Source organism: Protopterus annectens, chromosome 4.part1 (assembly GCF_019279795.1).
Source record: "Protopterus annectens isolate FY-2018-M chromosome 4.part1, PAN1.0, whole genome shotgun sequence".
NCBI lineage: Eukaryota > Metazoa > Chordata > Ceratodontiformes > Protopteridae > Protopterus > Protopterus annectens.
Genome location: NC_056734.1, coordinates 993,512,431 through 993,525,753, shown reverse-complemented (window position 1 = coordinate 993,525,753; position 13,323 = coordinate 993,512,431). Strand labels below are relative to the sequence as shown.

The window sequence follows — 13,323 nt, the reverse complement described above, 5'->3', positions numbered from 1 at the left end:
TCTCAGTGTATGGTGATGCCTAATGACTCCACTAGAGAAAATGTGTAGCGGAGGGCCCTGACCAGAAGACGCTTGGTGGGGGCAGAGAAGAGCCAATCATCTAGATATGCAAACACAAGGAATCCCTGAAGTCTCAGATGAGCAGTTACCACTGCAAGACATATCGTGAACACTCTGGGGGCCGTCGAGAGACCGAAAGGCAGGGCTCTGGATTGATAGTGATTGGCTCCCAACCAGAAGCGAAGGAGGCTCCTGGAGCGCTTGTCCAGCTTGACATGGTAACACGCATCCCAGAGATCTAATGAGCACATCCACACAACCTCCCGCAGAAAGGGTATGATGGACTGAATCGAGACCATGTGGAACTTAGTCTGAACTACTGACTTGTTTAATTGACTGAGATCCAGAATGGGCCTTCAGTCCTCTCTTTTCTTTGGCACCAAAAAGAATCTTGAGTAGAACCCTCATCCGTACTGATCTGAGGGGACCTGTTGGATGGCTCTTTTTGAAGTAGCTTTCGTATTTCGGAAGCTGCCTCCTCCCTTTGACTTGGTGGAACATCAGGAAGGGATTTCGGAGGTCTTGCATAGGATATTAGTGGAACATAGTAGCCTCTGGCAATGATTCTCTGCACCCACTGATCATTCGTAATGGCTAGCCAGGCAGTTTGGTGCAGAGAGAAATGCGCCCCGACTGCTTCCAGCGGAAAGCAATCAGACAGCTCCTTAGGAGCGCTGATATGGTCTACCAGAGAAGGAATCTCTGGAGCCCTGGTTCCAGGTACCCCCCTCTGCCCCGAAAGGGACGTCTTCCATTATTGGAACCCCCTCTGCCTCTGGAGGAGCCCTCACCATGTGCTTCTTGGAAAAGACCTTGAGACTTCTTGTGCCATATCTTTCCACTCCTCTGATTCCTGGAGAAAGAACGCTGAGGTTTGGAAAAGCATAGGCCAACGACAGACAAGATCTTCCTGTCTTGCTCACATCTGGCTAGTGTATCCTTGACCTTAGCACCAAACAGAGCCGAAGGCTTGATAGGGGCAATTAGAAAGGAAGACTTGAAGGAGTCTGCGAGGTCACAGATGCGCATCCAGGCGTGACGTCTCATGACTACACCTGCACCTCTAGCTGCTCCTTTGGTTGCATGTGACAGCAACCTCATGGATGAATAAGATATGGATTCTAGGGTGGCAAGTCGGGAAGCAACTTTATCTCGTGCTCCATCTGATACTTGACCAGCGAGGGTTCCAAAGAGTTTGGAGATAAGATCTCTCTGGAGCCTCATAAAATGCACCAGAAAGTTTAGAGACCTAACCGCGAAGGTCACTGACGCAAAGACTCGCTTCCCTAACCTGTCCACTGCCCGGGACTCTATTTTTGGCGGTTGAACAGCAGGACTCTCTTCTGCAAGGTCCTTTTTCGTGGCAGCCACCACCACCATAGCGTCCAGTGGCAGGCCTCTGGACCAATGGGGTTGATCCACTGGAGAGGAGAGTACTTTGATCTCCTGGGGATGGCCTCAGTGGAGTCATAGTTCTTCCAAGCCTGTTGCACGATGAGTTTAACCAACTCATCGGCGGGGGGGGGGGATACCCAAGAAGTAGAGGGCCGAGAGCGAAAGGCCTGCAGGAATACATATTCCTCTGAGGAAGGAGTTGAGGACTTCCAGTCACCCCTCTGTCTAAAGATTTCCATGATGTCCCCGAAGGAGACGTCAGGGGGGTGACCATGGGGATCCTTTCCAATCATCGTAGTCCATATCCTCTGTGAGGGACTCCTCCGGGGAGTCCGTGTGTTTCCTCTTACACACCTGTTTCTGAGGGGGTTCTTCAGTGGGAACATCCGAAGAAGACTTGGAAAGTGACATGCCGGGGACAGGGGTCACCTGGGCCTTGCGCTCTCGGAGTCCTGAGGGGGTGGGCCTTTGACAGCTGCAGCTCAGATGGAACAGGGGAAATAACCAACTGTGGAGGATTGCTGGCAGCAAGCGCCCTCTCCATCATCCAGAAAGCTGGCCCGCCCTAAGAGGAATGGGAGCCCGGAACCGAACAAGACAAAATCAGAACTGGGGTCACACCCCGCTCCAGATGGTCTGTCCCCCGGGGACAGAGCATCAATCAAGCTCGGAGCGGTAGTCACCATTTGATGCAAAGTCGCGGCTGACACAACCGTTGGAACTGACACCGGACGCAGGGGCTCCACCCCCCCAAGCATGAGATTGAGGAAGGGTGGGTTCCGACAGAACCGGCACCCAAAGGGATCTCGGAGCCTCAGACAGATGTTGTCGGACCCGAGGAAGGAATTTCTCTAGTAAAAGTTGAACAGATGAGCCTTGGAACTGAGGGGTCCAAGGGAGGAGAGTAAGTAGGGGTTGCTGGAGAAATGGACCCAAAGCCCAGAGTAGGATAGGGTCTAGGCGGATTTGAGATTCCCATAGCAGTCAACAGCTGATCAAAAACGCGCACCACATCCAATTCTGAAAGGCTCCTGGTGGATCTCACAGATGCACCTGAGGGGGAGTCAGGCTAGTCCAAAAAGGGGCTGCAGGCTTGCCCGACAAATGGGTCCACATTGGATGAGTATTGGGTCCGTGGTGTGTCGCAGAACGGCAGCAACGATTAAAATTTTGCAACAGGTAATAAAGGTATGGTCAGAGCCGTGAACGGGCTCGGAGCAGAAGTCACTATGTGGTGGATGACAGGAACTGTTCCGAGGTAGCTGTCGGAACCGATATCAGAGTCAAAACGGGCGAAGTCGGTGTTGATAAAGAAGTCGATACACTAGTCGGTACCAAGGCTGTAGCCGGTGCCATAATTGTCGATGCCAGGGTGGGCGTCGATGAGGCTACCTCGGTAAACTTCACTGGAGCCGAGCTTGGAGCAGATGTAGTAGTCGGCACCGAGGAGGCAGAACGGTGTTCAGAAGAGGACTTATGAGTCTTGTGCTTGTGACCCTAACCTCTGTCACCAGCTGGTGAAGAGGGGTCTGATCGAGGATGTTTCTTGTCCGAAGGAGGGGTTGAGACCTCCATCGCAGAAATGGCCTCCGAAAAAGACGAAGCAAGCAGGTCTTTTAAAATAAGTTTGTTACGACGTTCATTCAGCTTCCATTGACTGAAACTAGCACAGATATCACACGGGAGGATTCGCCGACAAATGAGGAACCCCCAAACAGTATACATATTCTTCATGGAGATCACTATTCGGTAGTTTACCACTGCAAGAAGAGTAGTGTTTAAACCCCATAGTTCCCTTCTTTTCAGACATCCCAAAACACACTCTCGCACAAAAGGGAAAGAGAGAGGAAAGACAGGAAATGAAGGAGAGAGATAGTAAATACCAACAATGGTAACAAGCTACTGTAAAGGTAGAAAGTTAGAAATACCAAGAAATTACCAACAATTGTAAAAGAGAAATACCTGTGGGTAGAGCTGAAGCAATATAGAACAACAAGAACAAGTTATAAAAGGAGAAAATAAATGTTCAAACTAGTAAATATATATGAAAAAAGCACTTAGCTGGAGAACTCGGTGAAATGCTGCTATATGGCTGCGTGGCAAACGAGATCTGAGGTAACTGAGCAAAGGGCATTGTGGGTATCAGCTTAGCTTGAGAGTTTTTGGTGCATGCAAGCTTGGTATAAGGCCGACTCTGTTCCAAGGGCTCGGAACCGAACCCATCAGTGATAAATAGGAAGAAGATTAACAACTTCAGATCTAATATTAGTTACTCCATAGCCAAACTCAGAACAGGTGAACTTTACTAACACACATCAAATAACACCAAGGGATAACTGGTCCATTGTACAATACTGCTACGTGTTATATATACAAATACTTGAAATTTGACCTTCACATTCATTATGCTATTAAAAAAAACAGAAGTGAGATTTTTGTAAGACTGCAAAATAGTTGCTGGCATATCAGAACTTGAATATAAAAACTACAACTTTCGGCCTACTTAGTTATCAAGCCTTCTCTATGCTTCCCTCATGTTCACACGTCTCCCAACCAACCAAACTTGGGCACTATTACACTAAAAAGCAATGTTTGTAGCCAGTCTCCCAAGCAGATCTCACTACTGCATAACAATTAGGCAACTCAACTAAAGGAATTATCCAACTACCTTAACTATACTCAATTAAAAAACACACCCATGACAAGTGCACATTTTAAAAACGTTCATACTCCCATACCAGAGACCTTCACCCAAGGACAAACACCTTATTTATACACAAGTTCTATAACCCAATTATAGATGTGCTCTATAAATAGTGCTTCCAAACGCAGCAATAATATTCCTACCACTCAGAGAATTTAAGAGCATATACAACTTCAAACCATATCTAAACAATCCTACCTTGGTTTGTGATTTACTTTGGCATTGACTGGTAAGAGAAGTTTTATTTGAATTTATATTTTACTTGTTAGCACTATTTTTCACTGTTTGTAGGTAGGTAGGGCTAGCTTGTTAACAAGAGTTACTTCGATTCATATTTTTTTTTATCTTTAATTTCACTGTTGGTTGTAAAGGAATTACAACTTCTGTCTGGCTTGCAGAACTTGTATTGTCAGAACAACTCTACTGTACTTACTTTAGTATTTAGTTGTACATTGCTTGTGTGATTTTTTTTTTTTGTCATAGAAGTTGATTTAAGTTCTCTTTGAATTCTGTGGTTACGGATTTTGATAATTCTTTTCTTTTACAATATTTATCCATTTGAAGCTGAACATGGATTTATAAATGAGTATGAAACTAACAATTTGCTAATGCACAAATATCTTGTACAGTGTAATAAATGCTATGCATATTTAAAGGTAACAGCTGATAATACTGGTTGATCTGTGCTCTTCGTGTCAAAGGTTGGATGATTTGCTTACCATTGTTTGAAGTAAATCTAGACCCGATGATGATGATTGCACTTGTGAAATTGGCATGGCTTGGAGAATTGTTGGTTCATATATTAATGACTGGACTGGTGAAATAAGTAATGTTAGGCAAAGAGCAAATAGAACACATTTAGGAAATGATGCATCTACTGTCTGCAAAGATCATTCAACCCCTACGAAACAAGATTATACCCTAGACAACTTTGGAATTCTGGATGCAGGTATTCAGCAGTCTGAGGATCCAGCTTGTTTACAAGGAAACAAAAAAGAAAGAAAGGAAGAAGTTCACAACAAATAAGGAAGAAAAAGAAACTGATTGATGATTGTAAAGGAAAAATAATACTTGCTAAAAAGGACACTGCTTTGTTATGTAAGACACAGGTTACAGGGAACGATGTTATTTTTATATCGGCAAACCTTCAGCCTACGGAAAAAGGCATATTTTTTCCAAAAGAGAAGGTAGAAAAAAACAGGCAAGGGGCACGTGAAAAGGACAAAATCAAAATTGAATGTGGAAGGATTGAAGAACATTACTGTAAGAAAAAAAAGAGGAGAAAGACAGATGTTGACTACATGGCTTAAGCTTTGGATTTACAATACCAGCTGGATAAGAATTTAAGACACAATGAAAACAGTGGGATTAATAAGACTAATGGTGATGAAGATCTATCCTTCACAAAAATTGATAGAGCAGATATTACTGAATCAGAAGCTGAAGATTCTTCAGAGCTGGCGAGCAAAGATATCCTTCTAATTGGTGATTCAATTACTAGAGGAACTGATACTTATATTTGCAGGGAAGCTAATGAACATCGAAGAGTGTTATGCTTGCCAGGAGCAAAAATAGAAGACATGAGATAAGGCTTGGAATGCCTTAATATAAAGAAGTATGGATCTGTTTTTATTTATGTCAGTACCAATGATGTCATCCGCAAAGATTCTCTGACTGTTGGTAGGAAACTAACAGCCCTCTTTAGATAGTATAGCTTGTACTGGTGTTAGGAGGTATTTTTCACAAATCACCTATAGAAAGGATAGTCAAGTTACTGTGAATGAAAATATTTCTTGGTTAAATACATACATGGAAAAAATGTCCTGTTTTAAAAAAATGGAAATGTGTAGAGCATCCAAGCCTAGTTTTGGACACGCGTGTTCAGAGACAGGATGGCGTGCATTTGTCAAGATCATGGAAAAGAATTTCTGCAGCAGATATTTTGCAAAATTTGACAAACACTAGGCAGGATTTTTGCAAGGTCAAAAATTTAACACTTCACAGACAGCAACATGTGATGCATCTCTGATCGTTGTTAATGCTAGGAGCAATAATAATAACGTTTTTTTTTATTGGAAAATTTGATAAGTTCCCATAAGATTGATGTTGTTATTGTTTGTGAAATATGGTTAAAGAACAATGATCGGAAACCAGTTCTGTCAGGGTATAAATGTTTTTACTACAGCATACATTCCAACACAAAATCAGGTGGAGGTGATGATTATTACATGTTCAATATACTGTGTGACAATAAAGACAACCCTGGAACATATAACAATTGTTGGTGTGTAAAGACCACCAAAGTCAAGTGCAGATGACCTAGAGGAATTCATACATTTCTATACAAAACACAGGAGGGAAGAATAATATTAGGTGGGAACTTAAACTGAAACAGACTGGAATAACACTGATTCAACAACGTTAGTAATGAAATTATTCACAACCTTTATTCAGAAACAACAAATGCTTCAGACTGCAAAAAAAAAAAAAACTACCGGGATGGAACATAGACATTGTTTGTGTTCCTAAAGAAATTACTGTTAATTCAAGTCAAGTTTTACCACCGTTGCTGTGCAGTGATCATAGGGTTATATAAAGGTTAATTTGTTGCTAGATAATTCTGCAAAACTGAAATCTAAATCAGTGCATAGGAGGTTAATTACAGATTATATGGAAGCAAAACAGTCACTATGTAAAGCTAACTAGAGTTAGGTGTTCACTGGAAAAACTGCAATTAGAATGTGGAAAGTTTTGAGAGAGAAACTGAGTGCAAAAAAATAAAAAAAAAATGTTATAACATCAGGATCTACGCATACAACATCAGGGGGATAAATTTTCCATAAGAACAAGACATCTACCCAATTAATGTGAGACAAAAAATATAAGAAAAGCAAGACAGGTCGATCTACAACTTTGAAAACTGAAATAAATAAGCTGGACAAACAGATTAAGCACAGTGCGAGACACGATCAAGGAAAATTTTAACATAATTTATATAAAGATATTGAGCATAATCAGAAACCTTTTTATAGATAGACAAGATGTGGAAGGAGCAAAGACACACAAATTGATAAACTGTGCAGATTCTAAAATTTATTCTCAGACAACAGATTACAGATATACAGTGGATATAAAAAGTGTACACACCCCTGTTAAAATGCTAGGTTTTTGTGGTATAAAAAAATGAGACCACAATAAATAATTTCAAAACTTTTCTCACCTTTAATGTGACCTATAACCTGCACATCAATTGAGAAACAAACAAACAAATCTGTAGGGGAAAAAATATAAAAAATATAAAAAATAAAAAACGTACAATAAGCTGGTTGCAAAAGTGTGCACAACCTTAAACTAATACTTTGTTGAAGCACCTTCTGATTTAATTACAGCATTCAGTCTTCTTGGGTACACAACTGCCATCGATTAAAGAGACTCTGATTAACCCCAAATAAAGTTCAGCTGTCCTAGTAGGATTTTCCTGACATTTACTCAGTTGCCTACTACAGCAAAAGCCATGCTTCGCAGACAGCTTACAAAGCATCAAATAAATCTCATTGTTGAAATGCATCAGTCAGGAGAATGGTACAAAAAAATTTACACAGCACTGGACATACCATGGAACACAGTGAAGACAGTCATCAAAAAGTGGAGAAAATATGGGACAACAGTGATGTTGCAAAGAACTGAACGTCCATCCAAAATTGATGAAAAGACAAGATGAAAACTGGTCAGGGAGGCTGCCACAAGACCTACAACAACACTGAATGAGCTGCAGGAATTTCTGGCAAGTACTGGTTGTGTTCTACATGTGACAACAATCTCCCGTACTCTCCATATCTCTGGACTATGGGGTAGGGTTGCAAGATATCCAGGCCCGGCAAAACAATACATCAAGTCTCCCAAAAGCATGTGGGAAAATGTGTCATGATCTGATGAGACCAAGGTGGAACGTTTTGGCCACAATTCCAAAAGGTACGTTTGGTGCAAAAACAACACTTCGCATCACCAAAAGAACACCAACCCCACGGTGAAGTATGGTGGTGGCAGTATCATGATTTGGGGTTGCTTTTCTTCAGCTGGAACTGGGGCTTTAGTCAAGGTGGAGGGAATTAAGAACATTCCAAATACCAGTACCGTTTGGCCCAAAACCTTCAGGCATCTGCTAGAAAGCTGAAGATGAAGACGAATTTCACATTTCAACATGACAATGACCTCAAGCATACATCCAAATTAAAAGAATGGCATCACCAGAAGGAAATTAAAGTTTTGGAATGGCCCAACCAGAGCCCAGACCTAAATCCAATAGAAAAAATGTGGGGTGACCTGAAGATGGCTGTGCACAAGAGATGCCCTCACAATCTGACAGATTTTAAGTGCTTCTGCAAGATAGAGTGGGCAAATACTGCCAAGTCAAGATGTGCCATGCTGATAGACTCCTCCCCAAGAAGGCGGATTGCTGTAATTAAATAAAAAGGCGCTTCAACAAAGTATTAGTTTAAAGGTGTGCACACTTATGCAACCAGCTTATTGTACATTTTTTTATATTTTTCCCCTAACAGACTTGATTTTCAATTGAACTGCACAGGTCACATTAAAGGTGGGAAAAGTTTTGAAATGATTTATTGTGGTCTCATGTTTTTATATCACAAAAACTTGGCATTTTAACAGGGGTGTGTACACTTTTTATATCCACTGCATTTACAAAATCTTATGCAAAACAGTTTGGCTCCACAAAAGGGGTGATAAGTTGTCCTAGTGGCATCCAGGTAACCCCAGATATTGTAAGCAAATTAGAATATACTGAAAAAGAACTGAGCAAACTGGACCCAAACAAAGCACATGGAGAAGACAGAATTAATAACAATTACCTAAGAACACTTCAGCAAGAACTTATGGTACCCTTACTACAAAAGCAACCTTTAAAGCAGAAAAACTGCAGCACCAAGAAAACATCAGTTTGGGACAGGAATGTGATATAAAAGAACTTGAGCAAGAGGAAGTGTATAAATATTTGGGAACTGAAGAAAGATCAATAATAAAACATGAACAAATGCGAATACAACTTAGTAAGGAGTACTTTATAAGACTTAAATTAATCCTGAAAACAGTGTTGACATCTAGGAACAAAATCCAAGCTATAAACCAATTTGTTCTTCCTGTCCTAACTTACAGTTTTGAAGTGACTGCCTGTCCCCAAAATGTGTTGGATAGATTAGATAGAAAATGAGGGATGCTTCATGCTCACCAAATGATTTATGAAAATCAGTGCATACCAAGATTATATATTCCCCTTTCCGAAGGAGGGATGGGCCTCCTTGAAACTGATTACATGTACAGATCTATAATCGTGGGACTCCACACATCTGCTGACCTCACAAGACCCAAACGTAGTGAAAGTTTTGAAACATGAGGAGAATAAGATGCCTTTCCTGCTTACGCCAGCAGAAGCATATCTGTTTTCAAGCAGGAATGGAAATCAAACCACAAGTGGATAAAAAAAAGTACAGTTGTGTACACTTACCATAAATGTAGATGTTAGAGTGTATTCACTGTTGCAGTCATTACATCTGGGTAATCTGCTGGCAGGTTGCTCTCAGCTGGCCTGATTAACAAAGTCTTGGGTCCTGCGTCGGTTGCTGTCCCTTCTTCCATGACGTCAGGTCATCAGGGGGTATAAAACATGCAGCCGACATCATTACCTCAGTTTTTCTTGCCCCAGATGTCAGGTGCCCCCCAAATGGGGAGTAAAATAAAATTTAACACACAAAAATATATCTCCAACCAAAAGCAAATACACCATTAAGGCTTTTAAGCATAGTAACAGAAAGTAGAGGTATAGTCAGAGAAAAACAGGGGGCTGGAGGGAGGGTAAAGTACAGTGTTGTACCTACCATAAATGAAGATGTTCGAGTGTTCACACTGCTGCAGTCATCACACTTGGGTTATCCTGCCGTCACACGGTCCCGCAGTCGGCCAGAGTTCCAAAGTCTTGGTCCGGCGTCGGTTGCTGTCACTTCTTCCCTGACGTCAGTGCGCCAGGGGTATATAGTATGCATCCAATGCCATTTTCTTCAGTTTTTCTTGCCACAGATGTCAGGTGCCCCCAAGTAGGTAGGCAATAGATATTGCTAATAAAAAATATACATATAAAATAAAAACAATACCTTCAGTTACCAGCAAATACACCCCAAAGGGTGTATACGATAGAAAGGTATAGATAAGTCCCAGCTGGTTCAGAGGGGATGGAGGGAGGGTAACCTGGACTGTAGCAGTGTGAACACTCGAACATCTACATTTATGGTAGGTACAAAATTGTACTATGTTCATAGTGTTACACTGCTGCAGTCATCACACTTGGGTAGAATCCCAAAGCTAAGGTTGGGTGGCTGGTCTATAAAGAATTAGGATTGGCTATGAGGCCCTGCAGAACTGCAGCGGCAAATCCTGCTCTGGATTTAGAGTAAAGAGGCAGGTGGTAATGCTTGGTAAAGGTGCGCACTGAACTCCAAGTTGCAGCCCCCCAAATTTCCTTGGTAGGTACTCCTCTGAGAAAGGCTGTTGAAGTGGCTGTTGCCCTGATGGAATGTGGCCTAATGTTATTTGGGACTGATTTTCCATGCTGTGTGTAGCAGTACCGAATACAGTGTCCTATCCATTTGGATATAGTCTGTTTTGAGATAGCCTTGCCCTGTGATCCTGCAGCATATGCTACAAACAGTTGTTCAGTTTTCCTGAAAGCTTTTGTTTTGTCCAAGTAGAAGCGTAGCCGCCTGTGTATGTCCAAATAATGCAGAAGTCTCTCCCCTTTATTCTGGGGGTTTGGATAAAAAGTTGACAAATGGATGGTTTGGTTAAGAGCCACACTAGATACCACCTTTGGCATAAAGGTAGGGCTTGTCCTTAAAGATACCCTGTCCTGATGAAAAATAAATGAATAAAAGGTTCCACTGCCATTAATGCTTGTAGCTCTGAGACTCTTCGTGCTTAAGTTACTGCCAGGAGCACAGCTGTTTTCCATGATAAAAATTTTAGATCGACTGTATTGGCTGGCTCAAAAGGAGGTAGGGTCAGTTTTTCCAAAACAAAATTGAGGTCCCAAGTTGGTGTTGGTGCTCTCCGGGGCGGTCTTATGTTTTTAGCCCCTCTGAGGTACTGCTTTAGTAAGAGATGAGAGAATAAAGGAGGATCTGTGTTGTAATGTGCTGAAATGGCAGAGGCGTGGATCTTAATTGATGAAAAGGATAGGCCTCTGTCCAGCATCTCAGTTAAGTATTGTAAAATCTGAGGAATGTTTGGAACAAGAGGGTCAAGGCTTTGAGCCTGGTTCCAGGCGCAGAATCTCTTCCATTTTTCTGAGTAAGCTTTCCTGGTGTTAGGCCTCCTGACCTCCAAAATGACATCCATAACAGCTTTAGAGAGAGGTGCTGCCTGTAAAGTATCTGCCATGCAGCCAGGTTTAGGGTTTTGAGCTGATTGTGCAGGATCTGATTGTTTTGTTGAGTCAGATGATGTGGAATTTGGGGCAAAATCCATGGTGGGCCCTGAGTCAAGTTCCTTAAGATAGGGTACCAGTGCTGGCGTGGCCAGTCTGGAGCAATCAGGATCATCTGTGGTTTTTCTTGCCTGGCTTTTAAGAGTACCTTTGAAAGGAGAGGCAGTGGTGGGAAGGCATATACTTTTAGGTTTTTCCAGCTGAACTGAAGAGCATCCACTTTCCATGCTTGTTTGTGATAAGTCCTTGTGCAGAATTTCTGTAGTTGGCAATTCAGTGGGGAGGCAAAAAGACCTATGTCTGCGCATCCCCATTTTTGCATTATCATGCTGAAGAATTGTGGATTCAATTTCCATTCGTGAGGGTCCATGATATTTCTGCTTAGATCATCTGCCAGAGTATTTTTCTTTCCTGGCAGGAATTGTGCTTGCAGGTGAATTTGGTACGTTAGAGCTGTGTTCCACAAGGTCATGGCTTGCCTGCATAGGGGATAACAATGAGTGCCCCCTTACTTGTTTATGTACCACATTATTGTGGTGTTGCCTGTCTTTAGTAATAGTTGTCCTGGATGTAGAAGGTCCTTGAAAGCTGTTAGGGCATTTTGAACAGCCAACATCTCTTTTTGATTGATGTGAAGATGCATCTGGTCTGTGGTCCACTTGCCCTGAATGCATTTTCCTGCCATGTGTGCTCCCCAGGCGTAATCCGAAGCATCTGTTGTTAGAGTTTGCCTGGCTGTGGGATGGGTAAAAGGCTGACCCTTGTTTAGCTGACATGCCTGTGCCCACCATCGAAACTCCTGTTGTAGGCAGGGAATCATTGGCATTACTACTGTGAGAGTGTTGAGTCCAAACACTTTTTAGGTACCATTGTAATTTCCTCATATGCAGTCTGGCATATGGTATTAGTAGTATGGAGGATGCCATGAATCCCAGGGCCTGCAGAATTTTTCTTGCAGGGAGATGGGACTTTTTTGCTAGTAATTGAAAATATTGAGTTAGTTGAACTTGTTTGTCTGGCGTGAGGTAAGCCATCTGGGCCATTGTATTTAAGCTGGCACCCAGGAATGTAATCTGTTGTGAGGGTACTAGTTTTGACTTCTTTTCGTTTACTGTGTACCCTAGAGAAATTTGCAACTTTTTCATAAACGCCAGATGCTGTAGAAGAATGTCCTTCGTCTCTGCTTGAATGAGGCAGTCGTCCAGGTATGGATATATTTAAATTCCTTTTTGTCTGCAAAATGCAATTACTGGTGCCAGGCACTTTGTGAAGACCCTGGGTGCAGTAGATAAGCCAAAGGGCAGTGCAGAGAATTGGTAGTGCATTGTACCAGCTTTGAATCTGAGGTATCTTCTGCAATTTTGTCTGATAGGGACATGCAGGTATGCCTCTTTGAGGTCCAGAGTAACAAGCCAAGCCTTCTTGCCCAGCATGGGTAGAAGCTGCTGTAATGTCAACATTTTGAATTTCGGAATATCCAGGTAAGTATTCAGAATTGAAAGGTCTAGTATGGCCCTCCATGCTTTGTCCTTTCTGGGGACCAGGAAGAATCTTGAGTAAAATCCTTGTCCTTGTTCCTGTTGTGGCACTTTTTGAATAGCTCTCATGTCTATGAGGGCTAAAATTTGTTTTTGTGCCTCTGCCCATTGATTTTGTGGCAGGCCTGGCATTC

General features: G+C 42.3%; 1 protein-coding gene across 5 annotated transcripts in view; it reads right to left on the bottom strand.

Moving 5' to 3' along the window:
* Positions 1-13,323, bottom strand: part of LRCH3 (leucine rich repeats and calponin homology domain containing 3) — a 3,082,729-nt gene that overhangs the window by 2,570,961 nt on the left and 498,445 nt on the right. The gene's annotated exons all lie outside the window — the stretch shown is intronic.